The sequence below is a fragment of the Phoca vitulina genome, unplaced genomic scaffold (assembly GCF_004348235.1).
Source record: "Phoca vitulina isolate PV1807 unplaced genomic scaffold, GSC_HSeal_1.0 scaffold1, whole genome shotgun sequence".
NCBI lineage: Eukaryota > Metazoa > Chordata > Mammalia > Carnivora > Phocidae > Phoca > Phoca vitulina.
In genome coordinates this window covers 71,914,139-71,935,061 of record NW_022589704.1, presented here as the reverse complement: position 1 = coordinate 71,935,061, position 20,923 = coordinate 71,914,139, and the positions used below count along the sequence as shown (strand labels likewise).

Below are 20,923 nucleotides of genomic sequence, written 5' to 3'. Positions count from 1 at the left end.
GAACAAAGCATGTGCAAGGAACATAGGAAACTGAGCCACATGGACATGTCTCTTAAAGTAAACAAGAGAAGTACAGTATAAATGTTAATGGGTGAACTTTAAGGAATGAAAGGGCTAACCATAAATTGCAGAAATGAGAACCATCAGCTCATGAGCTGATGCTATCATGGCACAGTGAGGATCAATCCTGGAAGAAACCCTCCTGCCAAGGTACAGGGGTTTTGCAGGATGCACATACATGGTCCTGGCCTGCCAGAGGTGGGCCTTGGACCTGAAACCCCTGCATTAAGCTGGGACCTTGGAAATTCTGTACCTTCAGTAAAAGAGAATTAAATATGACCAGTATTGAAATGCGAAGGAATTTTTTTGTTGCCAATGTGGATAGAAACACAGTTTTTAGTGAGAAACTGAAACAGAGTATGACATGTGGTTGCAAAATGACAATTTATGCCAGCTAAGTGGTGCTGAAATCCTTGGATAGGAAATTTATATAAACCTGGTCCTAGTCTAGGGATACCCATGGAGTTCCCGGCAGGAGCAAATACAACACCACTGCCTAGTGACACTTTCATAAACCAATGTCTATTGGACACTCATAGAAAATGGGTTCAAAAATAAAATTTATATGTAAAACTTGGAACCAATCAGTTATAAGAAAAATCAACAGACACAAAAAACAGGAAGATCAATACCCCCAAGAACTTGAAAGAATTAAACAGTCTGAAAGAAGCTATGAAATAGTTCTGTTTAAAATTGTCAAGTAGACAAAAGGTGGAATAGAAATATATGGAAACAACAGGACACAATTTAAAAAGAATAAGCAAAGTTGAAGAATTCCAGTCACAATATCTACACATGAGAGAACTGTTCATGGGAAGAGAGACCTCAGAGGATGGCGTAGCAGTTACCCATTGCCACCATAACGTCATAGCCTAGGCCTTGAGTGATGCACAACAACTAGATATTGCTCATGTGCCTGGGGCCAGCTAGGGCTGGTGAGGTGGCTCTGCTATCCTTGGTTTGCTCACTTTTGAGGCATCAGCCGACTGTTGGCTGATCAAGGCTGGCCTCAGCTGGGGTTCCTGGGGTGACTGGTCTCTGATATATGTGCTTCTCATCCTCCAGCAGACCCGCCTGGGCATGTTCTTATGACAATGATAGAGGCGCAAGGGCAGGAACAACTAGCACACTGCCTCATTTTCTTGATCAAAATAGTGACACAGCCAAGCCCAGTCAAGAGGCAGAGCAGGTCACTCCATTGGTGGTGAGAGGGCGTGGGACTGCGCAGTCATGGGAGAGGGTACGGATTCGGAAGACAGGAGGAGTGGAGGACATTGCTACGGTAGATGGTGATTGAGTGAAAAAACTGGTTTAAGCACACCTACTAGAGAGAATGAGTGAGGAGAGACCTGAGGAAATTTCTCAGGTCGTAGCAGAGAAGCAAAGAGATAGAATATGTGAACCAGTTAAGACATTCAGACAGACTGAGATGGCCCAACATATATCTAATTGGAGTGCCAGGGAAGATGGTGTATTCAAGGAAGAAATAGTGAGAAATTTTCCAGAATTTATAACAGATCTGCTTTCTCATAATTTGGAAGCACAATGAGTCCTGAGAAGAACTTTATTTTTTTAAAGTGACACCTAAAACATACTTTAGAAAATTTGCGACTATAAAGAGAAAATTTAAAAGACAACAGAAAGAATAGACAGGTAACTTACTAAGATAAAACAAGTAAATGAAAGCAAAATTTTCATTAGCAGCAATAGTTATCAGAAGACAATGATCTAATACCCTCTGAGTGCCAAGGGAAAATAACCACCCATCCAGAACTTTCTACCATACTAGTCACTCAAAAATGAGGGCAAAAATAAAGACATTTTTCAGACAAAATCCATGCCGAAGAACTATTATGTAATGTGTTTTAAAAAGAAACAAGTTAAGCTCAGATGGAAGGACTAGAAATGAGAAGCAACAGGAATCAAAGACATCAGCAGGCATGGATAATTTAAAGTATTATTAACTGCAAATAAAACAGTAACCATAATAATGACTAATGCGGGTGGAGAGACATGAAAACAGGATAGATTAAGTTACTTCACATGGAAAACATGAAGTAGGAACTAGGATTAAAGAGTTCCAAGTCCTTGTGTTTTCAGGAGAAGAGTAGAGGTATTAGTTAACCATAAATTTTGTTAAGTCAAGTATGCTTGTTAAAATGTAAGGATAACTATTAACAGAACAGAAATAGAATATATGACTTCAAAAACAATACAGGGAAATGGAGTCTACAGAGAACCTAATCGTTCTATAGAAGGCAGGAACAAGTGAAAAGAAGTGCTTTCTCTCTGTCTCTCTGTCTCTCTATCTCGCCATAAACACACACACACACACACACACACACACACACTTTGAAACATAAGACAGAAGAAATGAATTAAAATATATCAGCAATCACAGTATTTGGAAATGTATTAAACTCAGATAGAAAATGCTTAACCTCACTAATAATCAGGGAAATGTAAAATGAAGCAAAGAAATACCATTTTATGACCACCACATTATTAAAAGAATTATATGGTTAATAACACTCGATTTATTGCCAAGGATATTGGGAAATGGGGCACATTATACACTGTTGGCCTAAGTATAACTTGGTAAAACTACTTTGTACGACCGTGTGATAATAGCTGGTAAAATTGAATATGTGCAAATGTATGACCAGATATTAGAGAAACTCTCATGTGCATACACAAGCAGATATTTATAAGGATATTCACAGAGAAAAATTGGAAGCAACCTTAAAAAAAGTAAGTTGCAAAGAATATTTATATAGTACATACACTCTGTCACATTTTCTCTCCTTGCCCCCCAGTAGTATTGCCTCACGTTTCCTTGCCTCACGTTTCCTTTTCTCAAACATTATTAAGAACAGATGGTCAGGTTTAAGGTACAGATAGACATATAACTTGCTCATGTAGTTATAAGTACATACTTTTAAGTAAAAGTTTTAAAATGTGCCCTGCAAGGATGTCCACCAACTTCAGGGGAGTGGCTGCCTCTGGAAAGAAAGCAAAAGTAATGTAAAGGTAAGGAAGGAAATTGCTTTGATGGATTCTTTAAAAAAAATGGTATTAAATATGGCAAAATATTAGCAATTAGTAAATGTGTCTGGCAACTACACACGCATCTGTTAGAGCTGCACGTTTTTACGTGTTCAAAATATTTCATAATTAAAAATTCAAAGAATATTGACTAACAGAAAATACTGAGAGAAAAACCAACAATCATCACAATAGAGAACGAAATGCAAAGCCAAGGAGAAGCATCCAAAATAATCACTTTAGAAAAGTCATGACATTCCTAAGGACGGCATTAATAGAAATGGGAATGTGACCATGATGATGTACTCAAGGTTTTCTACTGCTTCAGAAAAAATTTAAGTTTAACTCAATGTATTGCACTTAGTAGGTTAGGAGAATACGTCATAGAGCGTGCTGTTCTCTGTCACTAGGCTAAACCCAAATTAGAATCAGTCAGCTTTGAAATTTCATTACTTTCTGGGCCTGGAATTCATCACCTCCATGATGTATTAGCATTATTTTCCCATCTGAGCCTTCTTGGGCAGCAGCAGTAATAACCTCGGTTTTTGTTAGAGGTTAGGACTGCACCTTCCTTGAGTTCCAAGGAAAATAGCACCCTCTCTCATTTCAGGGTGACATCTGTCAAACTTACGGAGCTTCTTTCCAACTGAGAGTCTGATTTCCTAATGTACTTCCCTTTCCAGGTAGGGCATTTTCTTTTTCTTAAAGTAAACTCTACACCCAATATGGGGCTCGAACTCACGACTCTGAGATCAAGAGTCACTTGCTCTACCATCTGAGCCAGCCAGACATCCCCCAGGTGGCACATGGTTACCCAATGCTGAAAAACAAACACGGGGCTTTAATCTCCAAGGCCTCACATCTCCATAATGGGCCAGCCACAGGGAGTGAAGAACCTCTCAGCCCAGTGCCTTTTAGTTCCCTTTATAGAAGCCGCTCAGGAGCAGACAGAACTGGCTACAGGCCGGGTGGTAATTTGAACCAAACTTTTGGGGTAAAATCTTAGGGAAAGGGTAAGCCTGAGATAATGACAGTGGAAATTAAAGTGTGCTTGAGGCCTGTTTTAAAGGTCAATTTCAATTTTGACAATGAGATGATTTTAAAATCAGCATCAGTATCAGACTGTCATTTTAAGGGGCTATTTTCTTCAGCAGCACCCGCATAACACACACCCACCATGGCTTGGCCATGCTTTCCCACCAACAGTGAAGTCAACAGTGCTTAACACCAGCAAGGCAATGTGTTGCAGAGAGATGCTCCTCCCATCCCAATCCTACTTTAAGACCCACATCAAATTCCTTTCTCTTGTTGATGCCATTCTCCTTGGACTCTTGTCTTCCTTAAAGGACTCTAATGTGTAAAAACAGTTGTGAAATAGAGTCCCCATGGCTTTGTAGCTGGGCAGACCTAGGTCTGAATCCCAGCCTCGGATTACTCGTTGCAGGATCTCAGACATCTCACTTAACCTCCCTGGACTTCTGTTTCCTCATCTGAAAGTTGGGGAAATACGAACACCCATTTCAGAGGGTTGATGTGAAGACTGACTGAGATAGTCCAGAGTCTGGCCTGGTGTCATGCTTGAACTCGTCACAACTGTCACTGCCTTTACTCTTTCTTACTGGTCTTTCAATCACTTTCCCCTTGTTCTTCAGATTTCCATTCTGAGTTGAGGGTGATTATTTTGAATTTAGAGAAGAACTTTTAAATTTTATTCCTGACTGCTATTGATTTAAAATATCATGCTTTATCCCCAATAAAATAGGTTTTCTTGAATTTTTGTTTGATATTTTGCCTCACATTTCCTTTTCTCAAACATTATTAAGAACAGAAACGTTTTAAAGATTGAAGTCAAACGTGTTCGGAAGCCAAGTGGTTTCAGTCTTAAGTGTCTCTACTGACCAAGCCAGCTGAGGCACTGCTCACCTTTGCTGGCGCCTCAGCGTCGTCTGCTGACTGAGGCCCTGGTGTTAGTATTTAAGGTCAGCCATTGGGGAACAGGAAATTTAAGCTTTGGTCACACTGAGGGAGTCATGTTCCCAATAGGAAAGGCCACCAAAGCAGCCAGGGCAGTTGTAAGTTAAGTCCTTTTCATTTGGAGGTTGCCAGAAGAATGACTCTGAGAACAGGAACATTCTTTTATGTCTCTTATACAACTTTAAGCAAGAACGAACTTAGCACATAGTAGGTGCTTAATAATCCCTGAGGTGTATGTATGACACCTCCTATACAGATTCACCTCAAAACAGAATGTTACGGGCTAAATGTGTCTCCCCCAAATTCATATGTTGAAATCCTAACCTCCAAGGTGATGGTATTAGGAAGCAGGGGGCTGTGAGGAGTGACTAGATCATGAGGGTGGAACCCTCACGAAGGGGCTTAGTGCTCTTATAAAAGAGACCCCAGAGAGCTTTCTTGCTCCTTTTCCGCTACGTGAGGACAGAGGGAGAAGATAGTGGCCTGTGAACCAGGAAGCAGTCTCTTGCTGGATACCTGATCTGATGGCACCTTGACCTTGGATTTCCCAGCCCCTAGAACTGTGAGAAATAAATGTTTATAGTTTAAGCCAGTCAGTCTGTGGTATTTTGTTATAGCAGCCTGAACAGACTAAGCAGGTCCTATCTATATAGAATGGTTGACAACAATCAAGTCCTTCTCATACCTCAACAAAGCCCCATAAATAAATGTTTGCACAGTTGAAATATGTTCTTTTACTTATTATTTTAAATCATTGTCCAAAGAGAAATTTCTGGGTTTTTAATACTTTAAATATTAAGCAATATAATTCTGAAAGGAAAGAAGATCAATGAAACTTTATAAATCAAGAGGAGTTGTTTTCTTTAAACATTTTTAAAAAAACTTAATTCCAGTGTAATTAACATACAGTGTTATATGCAAACAATGAATCATGGAACACTACATCAAAAACTAATGATGTAATGCATGGTGATTAACATAATAAAAAAAGACAATAATACAAATTAAAAAAAACATACAGTGTTATATTCATTTCAGGTGTACAATATAGTGATTCAACAATTCCATGTATTACTCAGTGCCCACCACCATAATTGTGCTCTTAGTCCTATCCACGTATTTCACCCATCCCCCCATCCACATCCCTCCCCTCTGGTAACCCTCAGTTTGTTCTCCATAGTTAAAACTCTGTTGTTGTTTTTTTATTTCTCTTTCTCTTTTTTCCCCTTTGTTCATTTTTTTGTTTCCTAAATTCTACATTTGAGTGAAATCATATGGTATTTGTCTTTCTCTGACTGACTTATTTCACATAGCTTTATACTCTCTAGCTCCATCCATGTTGGTAGAAATGGCAAGATTTCATTCTTTTTTATGGCTGAATAATATTCCATTGCATATACACCACATCTTCCTTATCCATTCATCTGTTGGTGGACACTAGGGTCGCTTCCATAATTTGGTTATTGTAAATGATGCTGCAGTAAACATAGGGGTGCATGTATCCTTTCAAATTTGTGTTTTTCTGTTTTGGGCTAAATACCCAGTGGTGTGATTACTGGGTCACAGGGTAATTCTATTTTTAATCTTTTGAGGAACCTCCATCCTCTTTTCCACAGTGGTTGCACCAGTTTGCATTCCCACCAACAGTGCAAGAGGGTTCCTTTTTCTCCACATCCTTGCAATGCTTGTGGTTTCTTAAGTTTCTGATTTTAGCCATTCTGACAGGTGTGAGGAGATATCTCCTTATGGTTTTGATTTGCCTTTCCCTGATGATGAGTGATGTTGAGCATCATTTCATGTGTTTGTTGGCCATCTGTAGGTCTTTTTTGGAGAAATGTCTGTTCATGTCTTTCTGTCCATTTTTAATTGGATTATTTGGTGGGGGTTGATGTTGAGTTATATCAATCAGTTCTTTATATATTTTGGATACTAACTCTTTATCAGACATACTATTTGCAAATATCTTCTCCCATTCAGGAGATTGTCTTTTAGTTTTGTTAATTGTTTCCTTTGTTGTGCAGAAGCCTTTTATTTTGATGTAGTCCCAATAGTTTATTTTTGCTTTCGTTTCCCTTGCCTCAGGAGACATATCCAGAAAGATGTTGTTATGGCCAATGTCAGAGAAGTTACTGCCTATGCTCTCTTCTAGGATTTTTATGCTTTCACGTCTCACATTTAGGTCCCTAATCCATTTTGAGTTTCTTTTTGTGTATGGTGTAAAAAAGTAGTCCAGTTTCAATCTTTTGCATGTGTCTGTCCAGTTTTCCCAACACCATTTGTTGAAGAGACTCTCTTCTTCCCATTGCATGTTCTTGTCTTCTTTGTTGAAGATTAATTGACCATATAGTCGTGGGTTTATTTCTAGGCTCTCTTGTGTTTCAAGGAGCAGTTATTTTCTTAAAGCAAATTTCAACTTTATAGAGATTCCAGATGTCAATGCTCTGTGGGTCCTGGAAAATATGTCATTTTGGGGGTATTTTTAATCTCATACAAAATTACTGAACTTTTGAAACCTAACCAGAGTAACTCTAGCATCCCGTGGCCCTGAACACAGGAGGCTTCAGTCCTCTGCAAGGATTGGGGGATGCTGGCATCCTCTCCATAGTCTCAGCCTGGTTCAGCCTCCACTAGAGTCCCCTTCAAGTGACCCCGCTCATGGCACAGGTTTCATCCACTGCCCCTCTGCGTGCCTTTGCCTAGAAGAGTGTCATATAATTCAAGGGCAGAATTCTAACAGATGTTCCTGCTACCCATGGGTTCTTCGTGGTTTTTTCCTCCTAATCTAATTATAGAAAGATAAACTGTCTGTGACTTCAAGCTGACAAGTACCTTTTTTTTTCCTCCCTGCTTTGAGTCTTCACTCATTTGATGCAAGAAAGAACTCTCAAACTCAGAACTGTTTCAAATAAAGCATCAATGTAAGAAAAAAAAAAGAATTCTAACAGAACTGTGGAGGGATAAGTACTCCAAAGCAAATATAAACACTGGTATTCCTGGCCTTTGTGCTAGAGCTTCGATTCTTATTGCTTCAAAGTGTTAATGGAGATCGTAGTTTTGAAACCTGTTGCCAAGCTCTTCTTTCCTTTCTGTGTACATGACCATTTTCATAGTCCATATTCCTATCTACCTGCTGGAGAATGGGAAATCAAGTAGGGAATTGGGACTCTTTTAACAGGAAGTCTGAGTCCCTAGGGAGGCAGTGTGAGGAACAATAAGATTTACAAAAATGTTTGTTTTCATTAACATATTAGAAGCTAGGTCCAGTGAACTTGAACACAGTGACTGCCAGATACCGGGGAGAATTCAGTATATAAGGGTATTTCACTTGGGTCAGGTAGAAAAGGTACAAAGAGGACCTCACCTTCCTGTGATGAGAGTTGTGGGAGCAGGGAGAAGTAAGGCAAGAAGTTCAGACAGGGTACCTGGTCACCATCTACCCCTGGGGATGAAATTCAAGGGCGAGAGTGCCACATTATCCAACTAGACATAGGTCAACCTGAGGACACTGGAGCCAGAAGTGTGCATCCTTCCACATAGCCCAGGAGAGTTTGCAAGTCAGTAGGAGAATCTCCATCTAGTATGGTGTGGGGCATTAGTGCGCCAATGGTAAGCAGAGAAGAATTGGGAGAGAGAGCTCAGGACAACACCAAAGCCTATGTGTGGCAGACAGAGTGTTCTCACAAGGGAAACAGAAGTTCTCAGATGCCAGTGGGCTGTCAGAAGCCTGAGGACTGAACAAAGAGGCCACAAGAGAAGGGGTTTTGAGGCTGGAGACAAAGAAACAAATAGGCAAGAGACTTCAGAGGTGGGTACCAGCATCATGTCCCATTAGTGCTGGATGGGCCCAGCTGTGTCTCAGTCACCCCATTCAGAGACCCATAGACCAACCCAAGTAGCTACAGGTTCCTCACAAGAACACAGTGGACAGCACCTGACCTGCCACCTCCCAGTGGAGCCAAAGGAAGGGAACCTAAGCACATGGATCCCAGAGCCCTCCTCTTCCTTACTGTCAAGAAACCAAGTAAGCTTCTCCCCACCCATCCCATGTGGTGCGTGTCATCTCACATGGGAGCGGTGGGCAGAGGGACTTGGAAGAGAACGAGCCATCTAGATGAGACTGTCTAAAGCAAAGACATGAAGATGCTCTTGATGGGCAAGTTTAAAGTCACCACCCCTTGCCCTAACTTCCAGGATGGTGGGCATAGTGGGAAAGAGCAGATGGCTACTAGAAAATAAGGTATATTTTCTTTGAACATATGTGTAAAAATGTTAAGCTGCAACATATTTATACCATAAAGGAAACGATTGTGTGTTTTTTAATACCTCCACTCTTCCAAAAAGGATTTGGTGCAGCTACAACCTATGTATTGGAAAGTAAACACTTACGGAAAGATCCAGAGATTCAATGAGTTTTAGTTAGTAGGTATGAAGAATAGAACACCATATGTTAACTATACTGGAATTAAATAAAAATAGAAAAATAGAATGATGAAGATATATTTAATACATGTGATTTGACATCTAGAAGGTTAGCATGAGAAATGCGGTAAGTTGCATCTTTTCTGTTAATGGAATGTCAATATTTTTGTGGAAGAAAGCTGAGAACCCAGAGCTGTCTTTGTCATACCTGTGTCTCCTACACTTCCTGGAGTGCGGTGTGTGCTCAGGAAATATTTGTTCAATGAATAAATGAAAAAATAAACTGCTTAGCATCAGGATGGATAACTTAAGACATTTTTGAGCTCTTTCAAGCCATTGATGGGCCAAATAGCAGAGCAGGGGGGGCTGGGGTGGCAAGAAGTAGGAGTTGCCCCAAAGAGTTACCCCATCCTGGCCATGAGAGACCTGCTTCAGAAAAAGGGGACAAAAGAAAAGAGTGGAGGTGGGGACTTTGCTGTGCATTGCCATCTCTCTCTCGCAGGGTGTGTGTGTGTGTGTGTGTGTGTGTGTGTGTTTGCCTGTGTGTGATTGTTTCCCGGGCAAGAGTGCTCATTGCAGCCTTTAGCACTATAGGACCTTCTGTAGGTTCCTCATGGAGAGACCCTCTCAGAGCAGGGACTCTGGGCTCAGGGCAGAAGGGGTTGGTCTGGGAGAAAGGCAAAGAGCACCAAGCATGGCCTCAGGGAGGCAGGGATGGCCTGGTGGCCTGAAGGTGGGAGAGTGTTTGGTCTAAAATTAGATTGGCATATGCTACTTTTAAACTTGTGTTCTATTAAATTTACAGTGTGTGATGAATTAAGAAATATTTTTATAAGCCCTGCAATGTCTTGTGGCACAATTTGACTGTATTCTTTATTAAAAGAGTTAAGATGCCAATTTGTTAAGTGTAAACGGTTTTTTGAAAGATTTTATTTATTTATTTGAGAGAGAGAGAGAGATAGTGAGAGAGAGGGTGAGCAGGGGGGAGAGGGAGAAGCAGGCTCCCAACATGGGGCTCGATCCCAGAACCCTGACCTGAGCCGAAGGCAGACGCTTAACCGACTGAGCCACTCAGGCACCCCCATTAAGTGTAAACTTTTAAAGTAGGACTAGGATAACCCCATTTTGACCTTTCTTGATTTTTTTAAAAATGCCAGAATTTTAAAACCTGAAAGCCACCACAGCCCTCTCTGAGATGTTCTGGTGCACGTACATGGAAGTAAAAGCACATACTACTACTAATTGTTCCCTGAATGAGACCCTTTCTCTATCACCTCTCGGCATTTTACACACTGTTCCCTGGGCCAGAAGCAAAGGCCTCTCATATTCACCCCCCCCCCCAGGGGTATTTTTGGAGACTACATCTTTCCTATCTTTCCTCAAGACACAGGCCAGGCATCACAGCCTCCCAGAGGCCCCTGCATTCTCTTCCGCCATCCCCCCCGCACCGCTGAGCTCAGGGCCTCAATGAGTTTTCATAGCACCTGTCATATTCTTTACCGCTCATCTCTCTTCCCCACTAGACTGTAAATGCCTTTAGGGTAGATGCCATCCATCTCATCCTCTTTGTGTTCTCAGAATTTAGCACAGGGCCTGGCATGAGGCAGATGCCCAGCCCTTACAGCAAGGTTCTGGGATCCCCAATTCCTAGCCCTGCCCCTCGCCAGAGTGAGAGGAGTGCTATTTTCGGGGATGGGTATGGTTCTATGTCTACATGGATGGATCTTACAGGTTAAGTGGAAAGCGTGCCAAATGCAGAGAGACCCAAATGTCATCCCGTTGTACGCCAGGGCTCTGATTTTTTTTTCTCCAGCATTAAAGGTGCAGGGGCAAAATTAAGCCAGAGAGAGCACGGTCGTGGGAGTGAGAATATGAAAATGCTGGCACTATGGAGAAAGACGGTGGGAAGCAAAGGGCTTTGTCTGAGCACGGATCTGTCAGAGCCAAGGCAGGCCTACTGACCTCAAGGCTGGGCTGAGTCAGCGCGCTGCCTGGCACACACCTTTATTTGCACAATGCCCAGGGATGGATTGCGTTTGCCTCGTGCCGTCTGTATACATGCTTTCTAAAAATGAGAACTTTATCCTTTGCCATTCAGGTGATTGGCCTTTTGCAATACAGTTTAAGAAGAAAAAAAAAAAATCCAGGAACAACCTACCATAAGAGTAGGATCAAGTCTGAAAAGATTGAAAACTAGGGGAAAGAATTGAAGATGAGCCAGAAGACATTAATCAGTACTCTGCTCTCATAGATTCTACAAAACTATTCTGCAATTCACCCAAATGATGACCACTTGCCTTAATGTCCCAGGGACTTGTTATATGGGGTCCATCAATCTTTGCTGGCATTCCCTGACACTATTCGTGATCGAGACCATTGGCTGACAGAATCTGCACTGGAAACAGACTTGTTAATTAGTCTAATGAATCCACAGGAGTCATTAATTATCTAACACTTATCTAATTAGCTAACAGTTTCACCTGTCAGAGCCAGAGGTAAATGCCAGACTGGAATTCGGTGGTCCTCTTCATTATACCCTAAAAATAAATGGAGACATGCAGCACAGAATACCAAATACAAGTGTGGAGACTCCACGGTGGGCAGTGGGCACGCTGCGGCTCGGAACTGTCAGTGGTGGTTGGAAGGAGCTGCGGGTGGAGCCCTTGGAGATGGGTCAGGAGGTAAGAGACGCACGTCATTGTAAACTACAAACAGCTACTGCCGTCCCAAGTCACAGAAGCAACACACATGGTCGGGCCTATTTTGCCTCCAAGCTGTCATTACCTGTACTAAGATCAGTTTCTTCCAGGATTTCTGAATACTTTGGGCAAAGTTACAAACATCTACTTGGTGGTGGCACAGCAAGATTTAGGCTGCTACGTTGGTTCTCTAGCCTCTTTCCGTCTCATTCTGTAAGCTTTGTTTGCTGGCCAAGATGGACCAAAGGAGGCCGACATGGAATCTGAGGAGTTTGTCCAGACTGACTATCACCACAAAGAGGAGTATCTTCTAACATGGAGATCTTACGTAGGATATGGACACTTGATTGTTGACTGTCATGCACATTCTTTTTTTTTTTTTAAAGGTTTTATTTATTTATTTGACAGAGAGACAGTGAGAGCAGGAACACAAGCAGGGGGAGTGGGAGAGGGAGAAGCAGGCTTCCCGCGGAGCACGGAGCCTGATGCAGGGCTCGATCCCAGGACCCTGGGATCATGACCTGAGCCGAAGGCAGACGCTAAATGACTGAGCCACCCAGGCGCCCCTGTCATGCACATTCTTACAGAGAAATCCATTCACATTATGCAAAGCCTTGTATTTGCTGTTGTTTGGGTGCTTATGAACATTTTGAGCTCTGATTTGTTTGAAAGTGATGAGACTAATGTTTTTTTTTGTTTGTTTGTTTTGTTTTTTTTTGAGACTAATGTTTTTGAAGCTCATACCTGCATAGGACTTTCGCTGATTGCCATGAGAGCTGAGGCAAAAAAGGATCAAGATGAAGTTCCTCTAAAGTCTTTTAGATTTTCCATCCGAAACATATAAAGTGAAAAGCAGCAGCAGAGTAGTGAATTCATGGATTTCTTTTCTTTTCTTTTTATTTATTTATTTATTTTTTGAGAGAGAGAGAGCAAGCATGCAAGCTGGGGGCGGGTGAGAGGGGGAGAGGGTGAGGGAGAGGGAGAGAGAGAATCTTAAGCAGGCTCCACCCCCAGCGTGGAGTCTGATGCAGGGCTCGATCTCCCTGAGATCATGACCTGAGCTGAAATCAAGAGTCAGACACTTAACCCATTGAGCCACCCAGGCGCCCCAGGAATTCATGGATTTCTTAACAGGCACTGTTTTCTAAAAATATTGGACTGTAGTTCATTTTTCCACCTGGATTGGCCTCTGACAATTGGACTTTAACTAGGGTTTAGCTAAATGAAGAGCCCCTGAGAAACAGAACTTCTGTGTGATTTTGAATGGACAAAGTTCAAATGAAGGAATGTTCTGAGGTCCTGACTTTGGATGTTTTCCTCACTTCTGATCACAAAGAACAAGACCAAGTTGGTGAGAGGTAGGGATGGGGTAAGAAAATGAAATGTTTGGAAAGTGGGACATTTTGGGGACACATTTTTGAGATAGCCCAGTGGAGTTGTTATGGAAATCAATGCAAGACTCACATCCATGTACAGTTGTCTCAAAATAAATAAGTCAGTGTGCTACACCAGACCCACACTGGGACCGAGGCCAGATGTGAGAGAAAGGCTCACCGGGCAACAGTTAACAAGCTAACCAACGTGGCCAAAAAGACAGGATGCCAGGATGCCACACCTTCAAAGAGAGACTATCTTCTTGGGGAAGTGCTATTCTGAGAGCTGGGTTGGAGTATAAAAGGCCATGTCAAGGAGGCTATTTTTGAATTAATAAGGGACTTTAGAATGCTCAGAGAAAAGTTCCACTGGCAATTTTAGAAGAAAACATAGGTTTTAAAGGAGGGTATCATTTTAACTTGGAGCTGAACTACTGTGATTTGATCTATAATTTAATAGCAAATCACAATATTTCTTTTCTGACATCAACTTAAGAATGACTATCCATATAGTAAAAGTATGCCTTCAAATTTACCTGCTCCCAATAAATCCACAAGATCTGACAGGAATACATATGTTGGGTGAGTAATTTTGATTTTTTATTTGTTCTGATGAGATGGATATTCTTTGGATTTTATATTAAATATTCATAAGATAGGCCTCTACGGTTATGTAAGTTTCTTAAGTTTAGAGACAATACAGTTGGAACACAGCTCATAATACAAAACAAAATTTAAAAAATGCACATTTTCTTCCTGATGGCATTTTCGTTTCTTGGTTCTTGGTGGCATTTGGCTCATCTAAGAAAGTGGAGGAATGTATCAATTATATCTCAATTGAAAAAAAAAAGAAAAGAAAATGGGGCCAAAAAAAAAGTCACCAAAAAACATGCAAAAGGTTAACCAACCTGCAAGAGTGAACAAACTCAAAGTTCAGCCTGGGATTCAGCCTTTAATTCCAGGACCATGGGCTATAGCTAAGAAATAATTAAAGGAGCTTCCCAGTGCCTAAGGGAGATTTAACTGTGTTGCAGCCTATTATGAAGTGATTTCATGTGCTTTGTGATGGACTTTACATAGAATTCAGTTCTAAAATACCGCGTATGTTATTCATCTCAGGGGTAGACATAAATCTGCCAAAGCTGTCTGCAAATTTAGCTCCAATTCTTGCCCCAGGTTCACAGAACATAATAGAGCTTTAATCTTCATGAGGCTTAAGGAATTCTTGTGAGTTCCTTCTGATTCGCTGAGAGTTGTGTGAAACCTATTGCTTGGAGCCTTTATCATGTCAGCATTTCAGAAAATGCTCCGCTTACCCATCCCAAACAGAGGTAGCTTCCTATGTGTTAATTTCATCAGGGAAGCCAAGGAGAGGGTAAGGAAAAATTATGAAGATGAAGGTAAGGGTAAAATGAAAGACTTCTCAACAAACACTTTCCTTTGGTTACCAATATGTAATACTGACCATTCTGTGTAGCTTTTCATGGTTTGCTGAAAGACTTTATTCTTAATCCCAACTTTGACCCATGTTTTAGGAAAAGAAAAGAAAATACAAAACAAGGTTGAGGAGGAAACAATAAAAGATGTTCTAGTCAGTAAAAATATATTTTAGGAAGATCAAAGTATTGCAATTACCAGATTCATACTGGGTTGAATTTGGTGTGATGACCAAACTAGTCTTTCTTTTGGTCACTGATAAAGTGATCATCTTAGAAGTGCTTCTTGATAAGCTCAATGGGTTATACATCTTCTATGGACATGCCCTCCAATTTCTTGACCAAGGGATTATCAGACACTGGGGCAGACATCAAGGAAGACTAAAGAATAAAATTAATGGTTGTGCTGGCTTGAGAATTTCTTCTTGAAAGAGGAAATATGGAGTAGATCAGTGATTTTAAAAATACCAAGGTCCATATCTCCTTGACCAACTGAATCAGAATTTCTAGGGGTGAGGACCCAGGTATCAATATCTTTTAAAGCACCCCGGGTGACTCTGAAATGTTGATGGAGTTCAGAATCACTGGAGAAGATGAATGGCACTCTTTTATAGAATAATGATTTATAGATTCCACTGGGAATAGTGAGAGCAGTTTTGCAGAGTAAAACAGAAAGTGCAAAAGAAGTTGGAAGAGAAAGTGGATGGCAGTGTTTCTCAAACTTTAATGTGCACAGGAATGGCATTAGAGTTGGTTAAAAATCAGATTTTGACTCTGGAGGTATAGGGTGGGGACTGAGATTTTATGTTTCTGACAAGCTTCCCAGGCAATGCGGTTGCTGCTGCTGGTTCACTGACCACACTTTGTCTAACAAGGGACTATGGGTAAGTGTCCTCTTGCCCTTCACCAAGAGAAGAAAGGAGGTGTCCTTTTGCCTTGAGGCTTTGAGGCTTGTTCTGAAGTAGGAGAGTGTACTAACATCATGGAATGCTTTATTTTTGAAACCAGCTATGATCTACTAACTAATTAAGAATCTGTTACCCTAAATGTTTTTCAGGAGGAAGTTAATAGTACTTCTGTTCCACTTCCTGAACAGTTAAATTTAATTCAACAAATAGAATTTGTTAGGCCTTAGGGATTAAAAAAAGATATATGAGACAGCTTGCATGAGGGAATTCACAATCTTTCTGGGGAAACAGAAAATTAACATGTAAAATGCTAAATCAGTGCTCTAGAGCACAGTGTGGGGAATCCATATTGACCAGGGAGGAAAGATTCTTGGAAAAGCCTTCATGGAGGAGATGATACTTGAATATGAAGTTGAAGAACAACTAGGATTCCAATACATGAAAAATGGAAGGGAAGGGGAGGGATGCTTGAGGAACAAAGGCCTAAAGCAGGGGTTCCTAACTTTGGCTGCGTGTCAGACCATCTGGGAAGATTTAAAAAGTACTTTCAGAGTCTAAATTAATTGGGGCCTGGGAACCAGTATTTTTTGAAAATCTTCCTGGTGATTTTAATGGGCAATTAAGTTGAGGATCACTGGAGATATATAAAGACACCAGGTTTTTGTTAAGATTGTTTGAGGTATTTGGAGGGAAATGGGAGGAATGCAGAGCGAAGAAATCCCAGATGGTTCTTGGCAAAGACAGCTTGACCACTGTGGTGTGGGGAAGAAAACTCATTATCACTAATAATTAAAGTCATATATAATTATTACCGAAATAACCGAAGGCTGTGGATGATATGCTTCATAAATATGGATTAGATTGAATTAAGGTCATTCCTATAGTAGCAGTCAGCTCACTGTCTTGCATACATGGCTGGCATTGTTTTACTGTCCAGCTAGCACTGCTGTGCTGGAGGCCTAGGATGGGGCAGTGGCCGCCAGGAAAGAAAGGAGATAGATTCAGCACAGGGATGGAGTGAGTCCTCAATGGCAGTGCTCCTCAAAGCATGAAGCTTGGACCAGCAAAATCAGCACCAAGGAGGAGTTTATCAGAAATGCAAATTCTGACACATACACCACCAACCTGTTGAATCTGAATTTCTGGAAGAGGAACCCATGAAGAGTCTAGTGATTCTTATGTCAGCTAAACTTTGAGAAGCACTGGTCTACAGAGCTGAAAGAGGCTGCAGGACTCATAGATTACATGCACACATACACTCAGACACAGACATACACAGAACCCCATGGAAAGCCAAGAAGGAGGCAAAGAAGTGTGCTGAGATGGAGAGACAGGAGAGCAGGGCATATGGGAAGACTGCCATGGGAGCATCAGGCTGCCGGTTCAGGATGCAATGCTCATGTAATGGGGGAAGGGACTAGAGGACTGGCAGCCATGGCAGGGCTAGGATGGATGGTGTGGCCAGGGTGTGCTGGGATGTCACACCCAGGATGAGTGGGAGTGAACAGGTAACCATGGAGTCACACTGGGTGATGGAGTGATGGGCTGGCACCATGAATGGCTACAAAGCCTTCTGGCTGTGGTCCTTTCTTTCTGGCAAACCTGTCTTCCTTTGGCTCCTTAGCAATTTTTCCACATTCTCTCCTGGGAATCTGGTGGAGGAATGCTGTTGGACAAATAGTTTCTACACTAAAATGTCCTCCTTCTTCTCTTACCTTCTGTTTTTCAGTTTCACTTACCTTATTACAATAATTTTGTATTATGCTGTCACGTGTTTGCTAAAATGAGGTTTTTTGAACGTCTCACTCCACCTTCTCCAAGCTCTTTAGCCTCATGTCTTCTGCATGATTTTCTTGAGCATTCCTTTTCTTGATAAGCTCTAAATCCTGTTTCTCCTGAACTATATGCCCATTCATTCTTTCTTTGTCCCTATTACAACCAAATCCAGTCTCTCAGGTTCCAACTCAACTCTGTGCCTCCACCCCATCATCCATTTCATTTATTTCTCATTTAAATCTAATGAGACAACGTTCATTTCCAAGTATGTTGACAAAACAAAAAACCTCTTATTGGTCAGATAGGCTAATGCTGTTTAAAATATCAGTGGCTTCAGGGGTGTCCTGGTGGCTCAGTTTGTTAGGCATCTGACTCTTGATTTTGGCTCAGGTTGTGATTTCTGGGTCGTGGGATAGAGTCCCATATTGGGCTCTGCACTCAACACGGAATCTGCTTGAGATTCTCTCTCCCTCTGCCCCTCCCCCTGCTCACTGGCTCTCTCTCTCTCTCTCTCTCAAGTAAATTAAAAAAAAGTATATCAGTAGCTTCTCGTTCGAATCTAAAACAGTGATGAAGTAAAGAGAGGTGTCTACTCTGCAGCCATTTGAGATCCAAGGCCTTCCATCTCCTACATTTGGCCAGAAGGCAAGAGATTGAGTGAGATACTGGTTTTTAGGAGCCAGGCCTAGAATTAGGTGTGTCATTTCCACCCACATTCCATTGGCCAGAACTCAGTCAGATGACCTCAACTTACTGCAAGGGAGTTGGGAATATGGTCTAGCAATGCCCCCAAGAGGAAAAAGAATTAGGGTTTAATGAACACACTTTGCCACATCCTACTTTTTCATATCAGTCTCTCTAAAGCTGGTATCTTTCAGATTCTCCATGTTGGGAGGTATAAAAATGAGAGCTCATTAGTCTCTGTTTCCTGTATATCAGGTATGTCACAAACATTATCTCAGGCCTTAGGGCAATCTTGCAAAGCAGTTATTATTTTCACTCTACCCATTTTATAGATGAGGAAACTAAAGAACCAAGATAAAGTAACTTACCCCAGGACCCAGGCAGTCTGACTCCAGAGCCCAGTAGCTTATATTGCACAGTCCCCAAGCAAAGAAAGAAAATGACCACTAGGGCCAGACAGAACTGGAGAAATGACTGTTCTGTAATCTACTGGTTGTATAATCTTGCACGAGTTTCTCAACTTCTGTAAGCCTTGGCCTTGTTTGTAAATTGGATCATTAGTATTACTTAATAGGACAGATATAAGATTAAAACGCAACCTACCAGCAATGCTTAGGGATATAAAGGTAAAACTATTTCTAACTTTAGGGAAAACAATTGAGTTTCCTCTGCCGCTGTTTCTTATTTTCCTAACAAAGTTTATACCTTCAGCTAGAGAAATGTCAGAGATCCTAATAGGAACCCAAGCTATGTTCATACTCTGAAACCACTTAGAATGTCCACATCATGAACAATCGTTTCCACCCCAACAAGACATAAAGTCTCCCAAACTAAACTGAATGCAAACATGATTATTTGGTTGCTCTGGTCCCTAGAGATAAATACAATTTTATTGACAATACTGCTGGGTGTTCGGAATTTATTATGATTCAGTTCACTGTTGAACATCTACATTCAGAGCTGAACCTCACTAATTCTCCTTTTATTAAATCATAAAATTAACTCAACAAAACTAACAATACTATCTTATTCCACTTCTTGAAAGTAACCATTATCCAATATTTCATATTATTAAAATGTGTTCTTTCATTAGAACTATTAATGAGAAAACTGTTTATGGAATACTGTTAGGAACATTGCACTTCTGTATTCATTTGATCATATATATATATATATAAATTATAAAAGCAACTCATGTTCATTATTTAAAATTGAGAAAATACAAAAAAGAACAAAATACACTTAAAAAAAAACCCTACTATCGAAACACAGACACCATCAATTTATTTTCTTTTCTTCCAATCCTTTTTAATAAATAGACTTTAAAATAGTTGGAATTATATAACTTTGTATTCTGCATTTTTTACTTAATTTTCTGTCATTAACATTTCCCCATATTATGACATTTTCTTTGAAACACGTTGCATATGGATGTCAAGTGGCTGTGCCATCCATTCTCTAGTCCATTGTTGACTTTTATGTTGAAGTATTTTCTATTATAAGCAGTGCTTAGATGAATATTTTTGTACCTAAAGATTTTTCACATTACTTAGGATGATTCACGGAAATGGTCAAGAGAATAAACTTTTTAAAGAACTTCTGTTTTCCAAAAGGTCTGCCCCTGTTCATAGTCCTGCAAGTTATATGGTTTTCTTTTTTTCTCTTTTCTCTTATTGCTATTATTTTTATTTATTTTTTGTTGATTGAAGTATAGTTGACACACAGTGTACATTAGTTTCAAGGGTAGTACAACATCAGGTTTCAACAAGTCTATGGGTTATGCTGTGCTCACACACATGAGGATTGTGTGAGAACTATCCGTGAGAACTGTGCAGTGTTCATCTGACTTGTATTCACTTCTTTAGCAGTGAAAGGAGCAAAAGTCTTATGCTCTTACATTCACTACCTTGCTAAATCTTCACATGAGGTCTTGTAGGTGGATTTAGTAGATATTAATTTCCTCCATAAAAAAGGTAATTGTTCTGAAAGGTTAAAGGAGGTAAATAAGTTACACCATATAGGGGCAAAGCTAGGACTTGGACCAAGTTCCTCCAAGTCCCATTTCCAGGTTTCTTGCCCACTACACTAGGTGCACTCTTTGAGTCATAGTAACTGAGAATAGTCCATTAAATGGGAGCAGGTATTGAAGAAAGGGAGGAAGAAGAGGAAGAGGTTAGCTAGAGGAAGAGAAAGAAGGAGAAGAAAAGAAGATGAAGGAAGAAGAAGTAAAGAAGGAAGGGAGGGAGGAAGAAGAAATAAATCTGTGATGTTCATTAATAGTAGGTGCTAAATTGCTTCCTCTCCTCCCATCTCTCCAAGGGCACCTGTAATAGGCATAACACAACATCTCTCCAAGGGCACCTGTAATAGGCATAACACAACTGTTAAGGGAAAAGGTGGGATTAAATCTTAAGTTTCTCTGATGAAAAAAGTAATGGCTCTTTCTCTATTTGAAAGAAAAAAAGTACTACACTTTGGTATTCGAAAGGTTGGTTTCTGGGAAATCATTGGGATAGAAAGTTTTGTCTTAGACGAAAATTATGATATTC

The 20,923-nt window shown here is 40.7% G+C and overlaps 1 long non-coding RNA gene across 1 annotated transcript in view; it reads right to left on the bottom strand.

The window, feature by feature from the left end:
• Positions 1 to 1,623: 1,623 nt before the first annotated feature.
• LOC116635763 overlaps positions 1,624 to 20,923 on the bottom strand; it is a 50,835-nt gene continuing 31,535 nt past the window's right edge. Inside the window, exon 4 of the long non-coding RNA XR_004300210.1 lies at positions 1,624 to 3,062. This is a non-coding gene — a long non-coding RNA (uncharacterized LOC116635763). The remainder of the gene's footprint in view (positions 3,063 to 20,923) is intronic.